Source organism: Callospermophilus lateralis, chromosome 8 (assembly GCF_048772815.1).
Source record: "Callospermophilus lateralis isolate mCalLat2 chromosome 8, mCalLat2.hap1, whole genome shotgun sequence".
NCBI lineage: Eukaryota > Metazoa > Chordata > Mammalia > Rodentia > Sciuridae > Callospermophilus > Callospermophilus lateralis.
In genome coordinates this window covers 86,952,793-86,968,205 of record NC_135312.1, presented here as the reverse complement: position 1 = coordinate 86,968,205, position 15,413 = coordinate 86,952,793, and the positions used below count along the sequence as shown (strand labels likewise).

The following is a 15,413-nucleotide window of genomic DNA, read 5'->3' as shown; positions in this document are numbered from 1 at the left end:
TGCACGTGTTCAGGATCACTCTGCTAAGTGTGCAACACACATGCAGAGGCCGTGCTATTCTTACTACCGACTTACTCAAACCCTCTGCACTGCACTCATGCACAGATGCAGTTTCTGTCTTTTCTCATATATCACAGTATCCAGGTGTTTGTTTGTTTGTTCAACCTTAACATTTAGCCACAAGACTTTTATAAACCCTCAAATGGATCCACAGGGGAACAATTCATAATACTACTCACTTTAAATAGTTCACTACCATCAGTCTTAAGTTATTCATCCACAACCTACACGTAAAACTTCATCTTGGTGCATGTGCTGTGGTTAGTGCTACACCCTCTATATCACAGTGGTTAGTGCTACACCCTCTATATCACAGAGAGCTTTTCCCATAGAGGATGCCATAAAAACTTGGAAAGAAACTTTTAATTTTAACAAGACAATCACTGTATAGACAGATTTATCTTATCCCACTCTTTTGTTTTGGTACCATGTTATTTGAAACAGACTATTCTGAAGCACAAATGTTATTAATTTCAATTTAGAATATATAGTTTTATATTGATAATACATCTGTACATTAACTTATATTTAATATACCTATAGATATGTGTATGTGTACATATTACACAGATCAAATTTTAAGCATGAAACTCATCTTTTAAGTGAAAATAAAATTTAAGCATAGTATGTATTGATTATATCATGTATACTGTTTGCTTAAATACAAAGGAAAGCCAATGGAAGACATGAAATTTTGATTTTTATTCAGCATTACTTTAAATGTTTCATACCATAAATAGAACAAATAATGATTCTATGAGGATTGTTTGTTTGTTGTGGATACAAGTAATATAACTTTTTTTCTGGTATTGGAAATTGAACCTATAGATGCTTTATAATTGAGCTACATCCCCAATCCTTTTTACTTTTATATTGAGACAAGGTCTTGCTGAGTTGTGGAGGGCCTCACTAAGTTGCTGAGACTAACATCAAACTTATGATCTGCTTGCCTCAGCCTCCCAAACCTCTGGGATTACAGGTGTGCACCACCAAACTCAACACAAGCAATATAACTTCTTAATTCTGGGTTAACTATGGTTTACTATGATTATACAACACATGATGGATTGTTTTAAAACTAGGTTCATGTAAATTCACTCACTTATTAACTAACAAACTTATTAAACAGATTCTATGTATAAAGGAAAATAAACACATATGGTATTGCTGCTATTTTCAATAATGCTACCAATAATAACTCGGTGCTGTGTGATAGGTACAGAGGTGCTTGGAGAATGCAAAGATTTATAAATAAGGGCTGATTCAAACCATCCAAAATTTATTATCTAAAATATTAGAATAGAGTTCTACTTTTACAAACTCACAGTCCTATTTTTTCCTTACAACAGTGTAAGTAATCATTACTATTGCCTTACACTGAAAGAGGGAACTTGATGAGCAAGAATTTAATATAGATAAGGACTCAACTTTTGAACATGTTCCCCACTTGAAAAATCAACTGGGTGAAAAGAATTTACTCATGATTCTGTCCATTCAAAACTTACACAAGGTTCCCGATTTTTAAAGGCTTGACTTTTCATTTTTGGTGCAAATGTACATTTAATATAAAAATAATAAAGAATATTTTAAAAATTAGTTTTTTTCCTAGGCTAGCAAGGTTTGATAAGATACTCTCTCCCAATGCTAGGCAGCAACCTCAAAGTGCAGCTCTGGGAAGCAACCAATACAGTATACCACGTGGCTAAGTTGTGATGTTCTTGGTGGGTCAGGTGCAATAAATGCATTTGTAGATGCAATATTTTAAATTTACAGTGGGTTTTTCAGGACTGTAACCCTATCATAAATACAGAAGCATCTGTAATATAGTCCTTCAAAAATAATTTAAAGTGTCAGGCATGGTGGCACATTCCCAGCAGCTCCAGAGGCTGAGGCAGGAAGACTGCAAATTCAAAGCAAGCCTCATTAATTGAGAAAGACCCTAAGCAATTTAGTGAGACCCTGTCTCAAAGAAAAAATAAAAAGGACTGGGTTAAATTGGAGGAGGAGGAGGAGGAGGAGGAGGAGGAGGAGGAGGAGGAGGAGGAGAAAAAATTTAAAGTGCTGATTCTTCTGGTATTTAATTATCAGTCTATATGAGAAAAATGGATGCAATGAGAGTAAATCAAAATAATGCCTAATGGATATTTGAAAGGGTGCTCTAAATTAAAGAGTAAAAAAGAATAAACAAAATTATTCTGATTTTGGTTGACATATTAAGCGAATAATCATCTCTATAATTGAGAAAAATATTTTTCACATAAAAATAGTAGCTACTTTTTAGTCTGAGATCTTAAAAAACAATTGCACATATCAAAACATTCCACTAGTGTATATAAAGTCTGTCTCCTTGTTTAAATTCCTTTGGAAGCTGTAGAGAGTATGGGGTCTAAGGACACTCAGGCACCTCTCCACTAGCATCCAAAATTCCCCACCATTTACTTGTTGCCTCTGTATTTGAATATCTCCCTTTTGAATCACTATGCCCAGCTTTTTCCTGTTCCCTGAAACAGGGCAGCCTCCTGTTCTCTCCATGCTATGCCCTTGTGACAGCAGCCAGTCATCTTATGAGTGCTGTCCTTTGACTTCTGTCTGGTCTTTGACTCTGTCAAATCCTAGCTACCCTGGGAGGTTCACTACAAATTTCATCTTTCCGATGTTTTTTCAAGGATGATTTCCACTCTCACTGCAGAGAGGAGGGATTTTTTCTCATCACTGAACTAGTTTTAACTCTATTATTTCTCCCACTTATATGATGCTGATTTAACATGTTGTGTTTCTTTATAATCTCATCTCTCCAGCAAAATTATAAATTCTTGAAGATTAGAAATTATGAAATTTGGGGGTGGGGGAGTTACAGGAGTGCACAGGATGCCCGTTTAGCCATTTTCCAGTGCACAATTCAGTAGCACTGAGCACATTTCACTATGCTCTGTAGTCATCACTACTCTCCATTCCTAAAACAAAATCATCATCCCAAACAGAAACTCTGTACTCAGATAATAACTCCCATTTCCCTCTCCACCCAGCTCCTGGCAACTTCTCTCTGTCTCTCTCTGTCTCTAGGAATTTACCAATTCTAGGTCCCTCATATGAGTGCAGTTATACAATATGTGTCCTTATAGGTCTAATTTCACTTACCATGTTTTTGTGGCTTACTTATGTTGTAGCATGTATCAGAATTTCATCCTTTTTAATGCTGAATAATGTTCCAATGTGTGTGTGTGTGTGTGTGTGTGTGTGTGTGTGTGTTCTGTGTCTGTCTCCACCTTTTGACTAATGTGAACAATGAATATTGATGTCCAGATATCTGAGCTGCTGCTTTACTCTGGAACTGCTTTATTCTTAATAGCCAAACACTGAAAATGAACTTAGATGTCTTTCAAGAGAGGAATGGTGCATCCATACCACAGAAAACTATTTTTAAATAAAAGGACATAAATCATCAACACACATCAGCACAGCCTACAATCCCCAGAAAAATTGTTGAATGAGAGAAGTCAATCCCAAAAGACTATATACTATGTGATCCCATTTAGATAACATTCCTAAAATGACAGAATTAGGACAGGAGAAAAGTGATAATAACTGTGAAGGCAACTTGAGAGATCCGACTGGTGATGGAAATATTCTGTCTATGACTCTATCCATGGTGGTATCCTAGTTGGGATGTTGTTCTATAGTTTTACACGATGTGATCACTGAGGGAAAGTGGGTAGAGGGTCTATCTTATCTCTCTGTATTATTTATTACAACTTCATGTGAATTTACTATTATCTCAGAACAAGAAAAGAGGGAAGGACAAGCAGAGAAGAAGGGAGGAATGAATCTCACCAAGAAACTAGATCCCAGTCAGGCAGGTGTCCTTCATATCACCTCCTAATTGTGGCCCAGGTACAGTCTGAACACTAAATCATTTCTAGAATGGAAAGGGTGGTAACTCCAATGGATTTGATTATCTACAGTGCCCTGTCCAGAGTGAAATTATAGACTGACAAAATTTTCATTTCCTTCCACTCTTATTTATTTATAGAATTCCCTGCAAAGTTTTGCCAGGCACTATATTTCCATGCCAAATGGCCACCATCAATGCACTAGGAGCTTCTCTGAGTTGAGATGTGTCATGAAAGCAAAGGGTATACTCTGATTCTTCTTCATATTGTATGAATATTTGGCCTTTTACTAAAGATTTCCAAAGAGGGAAATAACTTTCAGTCTTACTTTAATTGTTTGAGGCCTTGCTTTGACAGGGATAATTATTTAGTTTTAATGAAAGACATTGTTGTGAAGTGAAAGCAGAAGTGTAAAAAAAAAAATAGAGAGAGTTGGTTCCTTTTAAGTTCCTGGGGTTGTCATGCAACTCTCTCTTGATGTTCTTTTAAAAAGTCACAAATATCAATGCAGATAGGCAATCTTAGTGGAGAACAGCAGTTTACTAGAGAAAATATTTCTCTGTAAAGTAATATTTCAGGGAATTATTCTATATTTTCTGATTACACACAACTGAAGTGACATTCACACACACATCATCATCATCATCATCAATGAACTCATGTCAGAAGAGTCTACAGCCTCCCTAATTTGAAGCAGCTGTTACATTCTAAATATGGATAGCCCAGTCTTCTGAAACTATCATTAAGAGTCAGAATCCTCAATTTAAAGGTTCTTTATTATTCTCTCGGTAGGGGGATTTATATCACATTGCTGTTGGCTCTCTCCCTATTGTTCTCAGACATAAGATGTCAACAAGGGTATATTTCATTCATACTCTAAAATTAAATTCTTTATCCCACAATTAGACATAATCATGATCACATACGACTATGATTTACCATAACTAAAATAGATGGTGTAAGATTTATTGTTGGCTTGTGTTTGAAATAATGAAGGCAGATTTTTTAATTTCATGCTAACTATTTGGAACATAATTCCTACTCATTTTGTTTCCATATATCTCCACCTAGTTCGATAGCACATTGCTAAACTGCCCTTGTAATAAACTTTTAAGTGAAATCCAAGAAAATGCTGATAAAAATAAATATTTTTCAGATATATTTACATATGTGTCTGTATAAAATAAGCTCTTTGAGAACCTGATCACTCTTAGTTAGAAAAACAAGCTGGATTATGAGCTCTTTTTCTTCTTTCTAATGATAACTCTAAAAATTATGTCAATTGCCAGGCACACTGGTGTACTCCTGTAATCCCAGCAGCTTGGGCAGGAGGCTGAGACAGGAGGATCGAGAGTTCAAAGCCAGCCTCAGCAAAAGCAAGGCACTAAGCAACTCAGTGACACCCTGTCTCTAATAAAATACAAAATTGGGCTTGGGCTGGGACTGGGACTCAATGGTTGAGTGCCCCTGAATTCAATCACTAATACCCCCACCCCCCCAAAAAAATTATCCTAATTGTGTCCATGTCAATTATCTCATTTGAACATCATAATGACTCTGTAAGTCAGAAGTCTCTAAAACACTTCTGTTTCTTTTACTTGTCCTGAATCCATGCCCTGTTCCTACATTACACCACCCAATGATTTATTTAAATACTTAGCCTCCAGACTTGACTGGAGTTTGATGGGGCTGTGCCTTGGAATACTCTGCTTCTCCTGCCCTCCTCTGACCAAGGAGAAGAGACATGCAGGACCCCAACTAACCACTCAAATGTTAACTTGAATGTGCATCTTGAATAGAAAGATGGGATGCAATCTGAAGAGCTCTTTAACTTTCATTTTTTTGTGGTGCCCTAATAATGCCAATGCACCTTGTTCCCTGCAAGCCCAGAGCCCTTTGGATTCATATCCTTCCATGGCTAATTCTGTCCTTTATTTGGTTCCATTGGCTAACACGTATCCTTAGGAGCTGACTTCCATTGCTGATACCTGAAAAACCCCTAAGGGCTATGATGTTTCCGTCTTCTTGATGATGAAGAAATTGAGTTATAGAGAGGTAAAGAAAGTAGTCCACTTAGTTAACACAACTGAATACAGGTCTGATCCCAAGCTTTGCTTTTAAACTCCACGTTGCCTGTTTCCAGTTTCTGAAGGGTTCCAATGAGAGCATGTCTAAGGTCATCACACCATGATACTAAGTTAGATGGAAAGTATAAAATGGATATGGTAGGAAGCATCCCTTCCTTTGTTACAGTGAATTGGTCAGTATTTATTATATACCAAAGGATTCCTTGTACTAAATAAGGAGTACAAAACCAGGACCAACTTTGCAGTGATCCTGGAGGTCCCTGTAACTCTCTTTTTAGTGATTAATGTCACACAGCTATGCACCATTCCAGACTTAGCATGGATTCAAGAACAGGACTTACCTGCATCTAAAAAAAAAAAAATCCATTTCACACTTATTTAGCAAAGAAGGATACATAAAGTCTAGTGCAAAGAGTGCTAATGTGTGTAAATATCATTCCAAACCTTCCACGAAGAACTATCCCAGTCAGTCAGAGTCAAATGCAGGAGGATCAAACCATGACTAGATTGAAAATGAGAATGGGCCACAACATGTGAAGTCTTCAGCCCCAAGGTCAAGGTCCTTCATCCCATTTGTGACCTCAGTACAGTTTATATCTTTGAGACTCTGTTTGCATATGCTTTTAAAGCTTTCTCTAAAGGAAGCAAGACTATCTCATGGTCCACTTAGCAGTGAAATTAAGGATCAAGGTGGGGTGGAACAAAACCTCAACTGGGGTTAGGAGAGCTCAGCTGAATGCCAGATGCCCATATTGGCTGGACTGATTCCACCAAACCCCTGGCTGTCCCTTCATGTTCGTGACCTGAAAAGTCACCCCTAGAAACCACATGTCATGGAAGTGTTAAGCCATGGTCTTTCTAGGACTACTTCAAATTGGTTACCCCTGGAGCCAAGAAAGAAATAGAATTTGGTCTGAGGCATTGGTGGGGGAGATAGAAGGCACACTGAAGACCCACTTATATTTTGAGAAGAATCTTAAAATCAATATCTAATAAATCAACAAATTTCCTCCATGACTTTTGTTTCAAATTCATTGGAATAAGAAATCTTTATAGTATGGTGGGCTGGGAAAATCCTGGATAGTAAAGTCAAGAGAACCTGATCTTGATTCTGGCCTCTATGTTTACCAGGTGTGACATGAGCAAGAAATTTCTTTGTGCCTCAGTTTTCTGATATATAAAGTAAGGTATCTCAAAACACTCCTATCTCTCAGGATGACTGAGTTGAATTGAATATTCAAAAATTATTGATAGATACTTAACAATAGGATTATTTCCTTCCATTCAGGAAATGTTCTTAGAGGATAGTTCACTCACTCTAGGGCACTACACTACAAAAATCCTATCAATTGTTAGGAAACATCATTAAAAGTTAGTGCCCACTCAATGGATCCCACATTTGGGATACATTTAGGTATAGTTTAGAGTGGAACTTTCCAACAATAGGAGCCATACAGTAATTAAAAATTGTCTTATTTAAAGAAATGAGTTCAAGTAGGGCATGGTCGCTGAGGCAGGAGGATCTAGAGTTCAAAGTCAGCCTCAGCAAAAGTAAGACACTAAACAACTCAGTGAGACCCTGTCTTTAAATAAAATACAAAATAGGGCTGGGGATGTGTCTTAGTGGTCAAGTGCCCCTGAGTTCACCCCTGATACCCCCCAAAAAAGAAATGAGTTCAATGACATTAATAATTTATTTAGTTCAATCCAACATATTTTAAATGTTATTTTAATAGAAAATGAATATTAAAAAATTATTAGTAAGTTTTTTATTGTTTTTATAGTAAGTCTTTAAAAATCTAGTATATATCTTATATTTGCAGCCCATCTCTGTTCAAATAATAAATCCTGAAGTAAAATAAAGTCCTATCAATACAAAAAAAAATTTGTTTAATGAAAAAAAACTGTTTAATGAAAAACATTTAAGATATTTTTGCTTCTAAATTTTAATATAATTAAATAAATTTTAATATTAATCTTAACTAAATAAAGTACAGAATTCTGTTCCTCAATTACACCACTATGATAGTCACAATATCAAGCGGTCAATAGGTAACTAGTAGCCATAATACAGGATGGTTCGGGTTTAGAGAAGATGTAGTAACCTGAGAGGTTCAAGTCAGATAACTATTATCTTGTTAAAGCTGTGAAGAGTAAGAAGAAAAAAAAAATGGAGAAATTGATGAGAGTTACTTATATGGAGAGAACCCCATCTCTGTACCTTCAGTTGAGATTCTCAGCCAACCTGACAGCAATCTGCAGATGGAGCCAAAGAAAGAAGTACCTAAAACCACATCCTCAGTGGCATGCGGATAATGTGACTTTCCAAATATGAAAATCCCAATTTGTAGCACTTGCTCATTTTCACAATATGAATTCTCCCACTATGACTGATTATAAGCTAAACATCTGTCACTGAAGTCAAAGTTGGGGGAAGGTATGCCAAATTGGCTTTCTTCAAAACATTACCACATTGCCTCCTGCCATTCAATTTCCTGGTAGAATCTCTCTCTCTTTTTTTTTTTGGCCAAAGTCAACCGGTAACCAGAGGCAAGGGAGCCTTGAAATGTATTTCCTACAGGCAACCCTCCTAGGGTGCTGAACAAGATGGAGTAGGATCAGAAAGGGCGAGTGGAAAACAAACTCAGTGTTCAGAATAAAAAAGAACAGTCAGCTTTTTCTCTTTGTCTTCTGGACATGAAGCAGACAACAGCCATAAGGAAGCTGAGAGTGACAGCATAGACTTTGAAAACAGAATGCTTACTAGAGCAGATACCATGTTGCTTATTTCTCAGATGATTTTTTTTTTCCTGTGAGTACAGAATTTGTGCAAAGGAAAATATCCCTTCCAAATTTTTTAAAAGAATTTTAGCAATTATTAAAATATGATATTTTAATATGAATCGATGAGTTTATATCAATATTGTAATTATTCAACATATTGACAAAACTGATGATGAAATTTTGTTTCAGTTAATTATTTTAGACTTCGGTTTTAGGAGCCTGCATTCTTCAACAGCTGTCTTCCCCCTTCCACCCAGTAGTCCCTCAAACATTTCCCTATAGTTCCATTCCACTGCAGTAAGCATGCAGGTTTTCACCATATGGCCCTCCATACCACCTGCTCTACCTTTTCTCTCCAGATCTCCCCACATGGCACCACGAAGAGATTCTTCCTATAACACCACTTTTTATGTGATCCCACTTCCCAAGAACCTTTGAGGACTCCGTATGGATTACCAAAACTAGTTGGCATTCTTGATCTCGCCCTCAAAGAACTCCATAACTTGAATTTAACCTATATTTCGGAATATTCACATGAGCACTGCCATGAAAGTGAGATCATGTTATGGCTTTCTATAGAACACAGGCCACATGTGCCACAAGGTTTTGTTGCATGCTGGCTCCTTTTGCCCAACCTCAAACACACGCATACCACAATACTACTTTAATATATCCGTATTTTTGCCAATCCCACCCAGCACTAAGGCTCAACCTTGAAAACTGAAGATTTTCTAAGCATTCAGGCTATAGCATCTGCTCCATACTCTGAACTCCAGTGGCATCTGATCTTTTGACATGTTTCACCACTGGGATTTGCATTAGGGTATTGCAGAAATGTTTAAAGGTTTGGTTTAAGTACAGCCTGTAATTAAGTGAAAAAATTAATTGTTTGTATATTGGCCAACAACTTTCTGATTGGCACATGGAGTGCCGCCTCGCGCACCTGAGCCCACTGTCTCCAGTGTCTCCCTGGAATTTCTGGAGTAACACCCCTCCATGCCTGCTGCCTCCTCCCTACCTACTGGCCATTGAAAGTTTGCTTCTGAATTTAGGATATTTACTGAAGGCCCAGAGAAGGAACTTTCAATTTTTGCTTTATGAGCTATCAACAGGTCTCAGTGAAGATAGACAATCTATATTAAAATTAATTTGGAAGATACAGGCTAGAACAAAGATAAGTTTCTTTGCTGCAGAAATTCTGTCTTTACTTAGCTAATTAGATATGTGAATCATTAAGAAAAAACATAGTAGATAGAATCGCACACATATATCTGAATATAGAAATTTCTCTTCACAATACCCTGGCCCTAAAACAGGCTGACCCCACAAGATTACTTGAGTTAGTTTACTTTAGAGTTAGTGTGTGGAAAGCACTTAGAATGGTAACTGGAAGAAGTAGAAGAAAGTTCTCTGAGCTTTGTTGGTGGTGGTATTGACACATAGGGTCTAACTGGTACCTACTATGTATCTCAGGGAAGAAGCAGAGTTGCATGTGGATTTAATCTTTCCTAGCAGATTTAAGGATGCCACATGGATACTGCACAGCATCAGAACAGACCTCTCTCTGGGATCCTATGAGTCAGACACTAGTTCAAGTGCAGAGAAGAAGTTTATTCATTTCTACTCTTCCCAAAACCTAGCTAATGAGGCCATTAGCAAGGGCTTAATTAAGTACTGCACAGTAATAGATCAGAGTACAACCTGAGTCTTGCTTAAATCTTGGTTTTTCCATTAGTGACCATATAAACTTGGGCAGATTGTTTAAAGAATCTAAGTCTATAAATCTATAAAATTTGAATAATTTTATTTACCTCTCTGGATTATTATCAGGAATTCAGGAAAAATGTCTATAAAATATTTAGCTTTGAATCTGTGGTAAAATGATAAATTTATTTTTCTGGTTTGTGAAATACCAAAGGTTCACTAGTGAAGCTATTGCTACAGTATCAATGAGGACTTCATATCTAGTAGACTAGTGAATGTGTTGGCTGCTTGGATGGCTAAAGTAGGTCTAATGGGGTAACTTTCCACCATTAGGAACTACGGAAGCCATACAAGCTCTCAGTGGCCACCACTCCGAGCAGCCAAAACAGAAATTCAACTTCCCAAGATCCAAAAGTAATTTCTGAAATAACTCTGGGGCTACTTTATTATGTAAAACCTTTAAATAGTTTCTAATATTATGCATAAAGATTTGGTTCCTAGTTAAAATAAAAAAAGTCTTCCCATGTTCATTGCTTTGATTGTGAACACTGTGAGTAATACTTTAGTTATTCACAATCCAGTGGTCAGAAGCTATGGGAAAACTAATTTTAATTTTAGATGTTTCATGCAACACTGCTAATGTTATCTATCCTGTTTGGGCAGGGAGAAAACTGGCAGGAGCCCTGAGATGGGGAATTTATGTGAGTTAATGGAAATGTTGTGGCTGACCAACAAAGGAACTTCCCCAGCCAAAATCAAAACAAAGATATTAACTTGGAGGGAGGAGAAAGCCTGCGGCATAATAATATCATGCATTGTAACCTTATCTAGTGGTTGAAGTAATTGGGTTTGAAGAACTTAAAGAGCATTTTGTGGTTTATGTCAACTGCCAGCAGACACTGTATTTAGCAGCCTCTCCACTATTAAATTCACATACCATCCCCTCCTCTCACCAAGAAGGGCCATTTAGTTCTATCTCTGGCTTATTAACAATGTGCTTGAGACCTCCTGAAGACAAAAGCTAAGCTTTCAGAGCCTGCACTAATGCCCATGCATTGCTGGCTACTTGTGAGGAGCAAAGTAGCGGCAACACATCTAAAGATTTGCTTATATTCACTTGAGATATTTTTTCAGAATATATTTATATAACATCTAAGATTAAGACATAATCATTCCTCTTTCCACCAGAAAGATATCTTTCGATGCAATCTCTCTCTCTCTCTCTCTCTCTCTCTCTCTCTCTCTCACACACACACACACACACACACCACATATACCCAAAATGACCCTCAGAATAAGTTTATAATTTAAGTTTATAACAATTGCAAGTTAAAGAATTCAAAGAGTGAATTATACTGAGTGAATTTCTTACTTAAGAAAAAAATAATAATTTGGAGAGCAGAGAATTTTTTTCTGTTTTATAATCCAATATTATGACTTTCTTTGTGTAAATAACAGGACAATAACAAGCAAGAACAAGAGGACCTTGCTAAGAAACTTACCAGTTAACCTTTCCATGCTACCTCTGGTCCATCTGTCCCCAAGTGGCTCTTCTGGAGTCCAGATGCTCTTGTGAGGAAAGTTCTAGGCACTCAACACTAGAGAAGCACTGGTGGGGTTCCTGTTGGACCAGAGTCTGGGCATTCTCAGTTAACTCTGCTCCAACGCTTCTAGGGAGATGGCAAATCTCATTTCCTCATTTTTTTTCTGGTAAAATAAACTCATGTTCTACCATGGAAAATTTCTTAAGACTGGAATATTGTTTCATAAAATATGATTTCACAGGTTACAGATAATACTTTTAATACTACTAATTATATATAATATTAGAACTACTACCTTAAATATTAATTTGCTATGGCCCAATTTATTTCCTTTTTAATAATTACTAGAATTTAATATTATGAAATATGATATTAAGATTAATAACATCCCTTATGTCATTTCTTAGGGCAGCTCCTTGGAGCACTGAGTCAGGAATTAATATGTATAGTATGTTTGTTAATCCTTTTATGTCATTTATCTTCAGCTGTGGACATTATTGGAAATGTGTTGATTAGAGCTCTAGAGTTCCTTTTCCTATGTGAATTACATTTTATAAGAGTTTATAAGTTAAAATTAAAGCTTTATCTCAGACTTCAACATGTCCTATTTGGGTTATGCTTTTAGATTATATTTTCAATGGCTATTCTGTTGCTTGTCAGGAAATAAGAACAAGAACTAAATTTGCCAATAATAATTTACATAATCTTTCATTTGGGCAAGCAAGAAAATTAATCATTCTCATGAACAGAAAGTTTTATTGAGAGACAGGACCATACATACTTTTCTTAATGAGGAATCTAGGAGAAACTTTGCTTCTATATTTTACATATTCAGCCATGTGAATATCTGTCTCGAACTTTTAATTATGTAATATTGAGAGATTTCAAAGGGTGAGAAACTGTCCTGAAAAAAATTTTTTTGAAGACCACCTTTTTTTGTAATGAAAATCAAAGAAAATATGTATGGGCAATGTCTATTTGTTATTCTGAATCTTCAGAGTCACATAATCTCTTAAGTGACAACTGTGTCCAGATATAAAGCTGTACACACATATAATATTTCTAGATCAGTTCAGTTTAAGGAAGACATAGAATATGCAACTCAAAGGAAAAAGTACAAACTTGGAGATTTCTTATTTCAAAATTTTCTCAACAGGAATCCATCTTATTTCCAGGAAACGTCATTAAACACCTCTCATAGACAGCAGATTGTGAGGTTAGTATGCTATCAAGGGTAGCAGAATAGAATAGACAATTTGATTGATGTATGTACATTCCATGTATGTATTATATGTCAAAATGCATTCTACTGTCATGTATGACTAAAAAAATAAATAAAAATTTTTTTAAAAAAAGAAAGAAAGTTTTCAAATGGAATTCTTTTGAGCTAAGGTAACCTCTATGAAATCATACAGATTTTGAAGGTGAGAGGTCTTGGAGGACACAGCTACTTTTGTGCCCCATGACATCAAAGAAAGAGCAGTAATGTCAGGTGATTAACCTCATGCACAAAATTACAGGGTCGTGGGGTGAAGACAGGTTTTCACAGTTCCCTTGGTGACCTGTTCTGCTAGTCCAAAACTTAACAGGTCAAGGAAAAACAGCTGCATAAGATTGGCTCTCTCTTTTCTAAGGCAGTTGTGACAGAAATACAACCAGTGAGTTTATTTTCTGCTTTTCTGACACCTACTTTAGCCTTGCTCTGTAAGCCAAGGTGAACTCTGAAAATATAATCTTAATTATAATACAAATAAATTACATTCTATATTTTAAAAATCAGTAAGATGAAAAGCGATTTAGGAATATTTATCAACTAGCATAGACTAAGGATTCTCTACAAATTAGCACTCTCCTAAAATTTTCTATAACTCAATATAGCCCATTTATTTTTATAAAATGTGTGATGTCTACAAATTTTTTACCTCATGCAAAATTTAGGTTTGAATTACTCTAATGTTCACTCATTAGTTACAGTTCTTCCAGTTACAAAGAATAGCTCTTCCCATCATACTAAGAAGCAGAACAGGAACAAAAGACTCTTAATAAATATTATTCAATGAATACGTAGATGAATGAATAAATGAATTATCTCTTCCTATCAATACTTAAAATGTTACTACATGTTCTTTTCTGATTAAAAAGTTTCAATTATTTTATTTGCTCTTCATGTTCGAAATGTCTTCCAAACATTTACCATCCACGTGTTGTGTGTGTTTGTAGCATATACAGATCATTCTTATGCCTATTATGTCAATATGAAAATTGATTAAATTCCTCCCCAAATACAGAAATCACCAAGAATATCAGCAAAATAATCTAGAGACAATCAGGTATGCAGGTACCCAAGAGATAGATTTCCAAATTTTCTTAACATTCGACTCTTTTCATGCCAATTAAAAAAAAAAAAAAAAAAAAACTTTCTTGCCAATTCATCCCCAAAATGTTAATTGGAGAAAGAAAAATGGTCCTCAAACCAACATATCCATGCTATTCTGGTTATTTATAAATTGAATTTTCTTCTCAAGAATATCCAAGACTTCAGGTGTATTTAAAACAAATTCAGGTTTATAATTATGTATGTATGGGTAATCAGTGATTCTGGAACTTTAATAGGTTTACACTGGCTTTTCTCATTTTGCATAGCTGCTTCTTTTTCTCTTTTATGATCCACCAAATTACAACTGACTAAATGTACCTATTTAGTGAAAATGGATTCCATTAGAGTGTAATCTTACCCAACCATTGTTTTCTGCTGGAGGAAATAATGGAGAACATGTGTAGATGCTTAACATCAGGCTCCTGTTTCTAGAATTACAGTCTTAAAGCTGTCAGAACTGTTCAAGAATAAGGATGATCCGGACCTCATTGGGCATATGAAACACCCTTTTTGTGAACATTTAAATAGGTGAGGCAAGAGAATGCTAAAAAACTGGCATGGAGAACTTCAAATATCCAAGCAAAGGGATTTTTTTTTTCTTTTCTTCTCATTTGCCAAGACATCCTGTTTTTCCCACAAAAATAAATGAATCATATTTTTCTAATCTACTTTGAATGCACTGGTTTTTTTTCTAGTCCATGCTGTTTTAGTCTCAAAATATGGTAGCCCTCAATTTGGCCCCAAAACAAGATTATTGCTTAAATTTCTCTTGGAAGAAGAGTGCATAAGTGTATTCACATTCCTCATCAAATTGCTGTTATCACTTTGGTTACACAGGGCCATAAGGATTTATTTGAACACTATCCTTTACTCCAATAAAGATAACCAGTCAATGTTCCTTCCAAAAGCAATCACTGATAAAGACAGCAAAAAGCAGTTTATGATGAGCTCACTTAATTCAGTAGCT

At 35.9% G+C, this 15,413-nt stretch overlaps 1 protein-coding gene and 1 non-coding gene across 2 annotated transcripts in view; one reads left to right on the top strand and one right to left on the bottom strand.

Moving 5' to 3' along the window:
* Positions 1 to 15,413, bottom strand: part of Dkk2 (dickkopf Wnt signaling pathway inhibitor 2) — a 95,940-nt gene that overhangs the window by 42,732 nt on the left and 37,795 nt on the right. The window lies entirely within an intron of this gene.
* LOC143406621 (U5 spliceosomal RNA) lies at positions 4,196 to 4,311 on the top strand. The gene has a single exon (XR_013092255.1). It is a non-coding gene; the product is annotated as a U5 spliceosomal RNA (small nuclear RNA).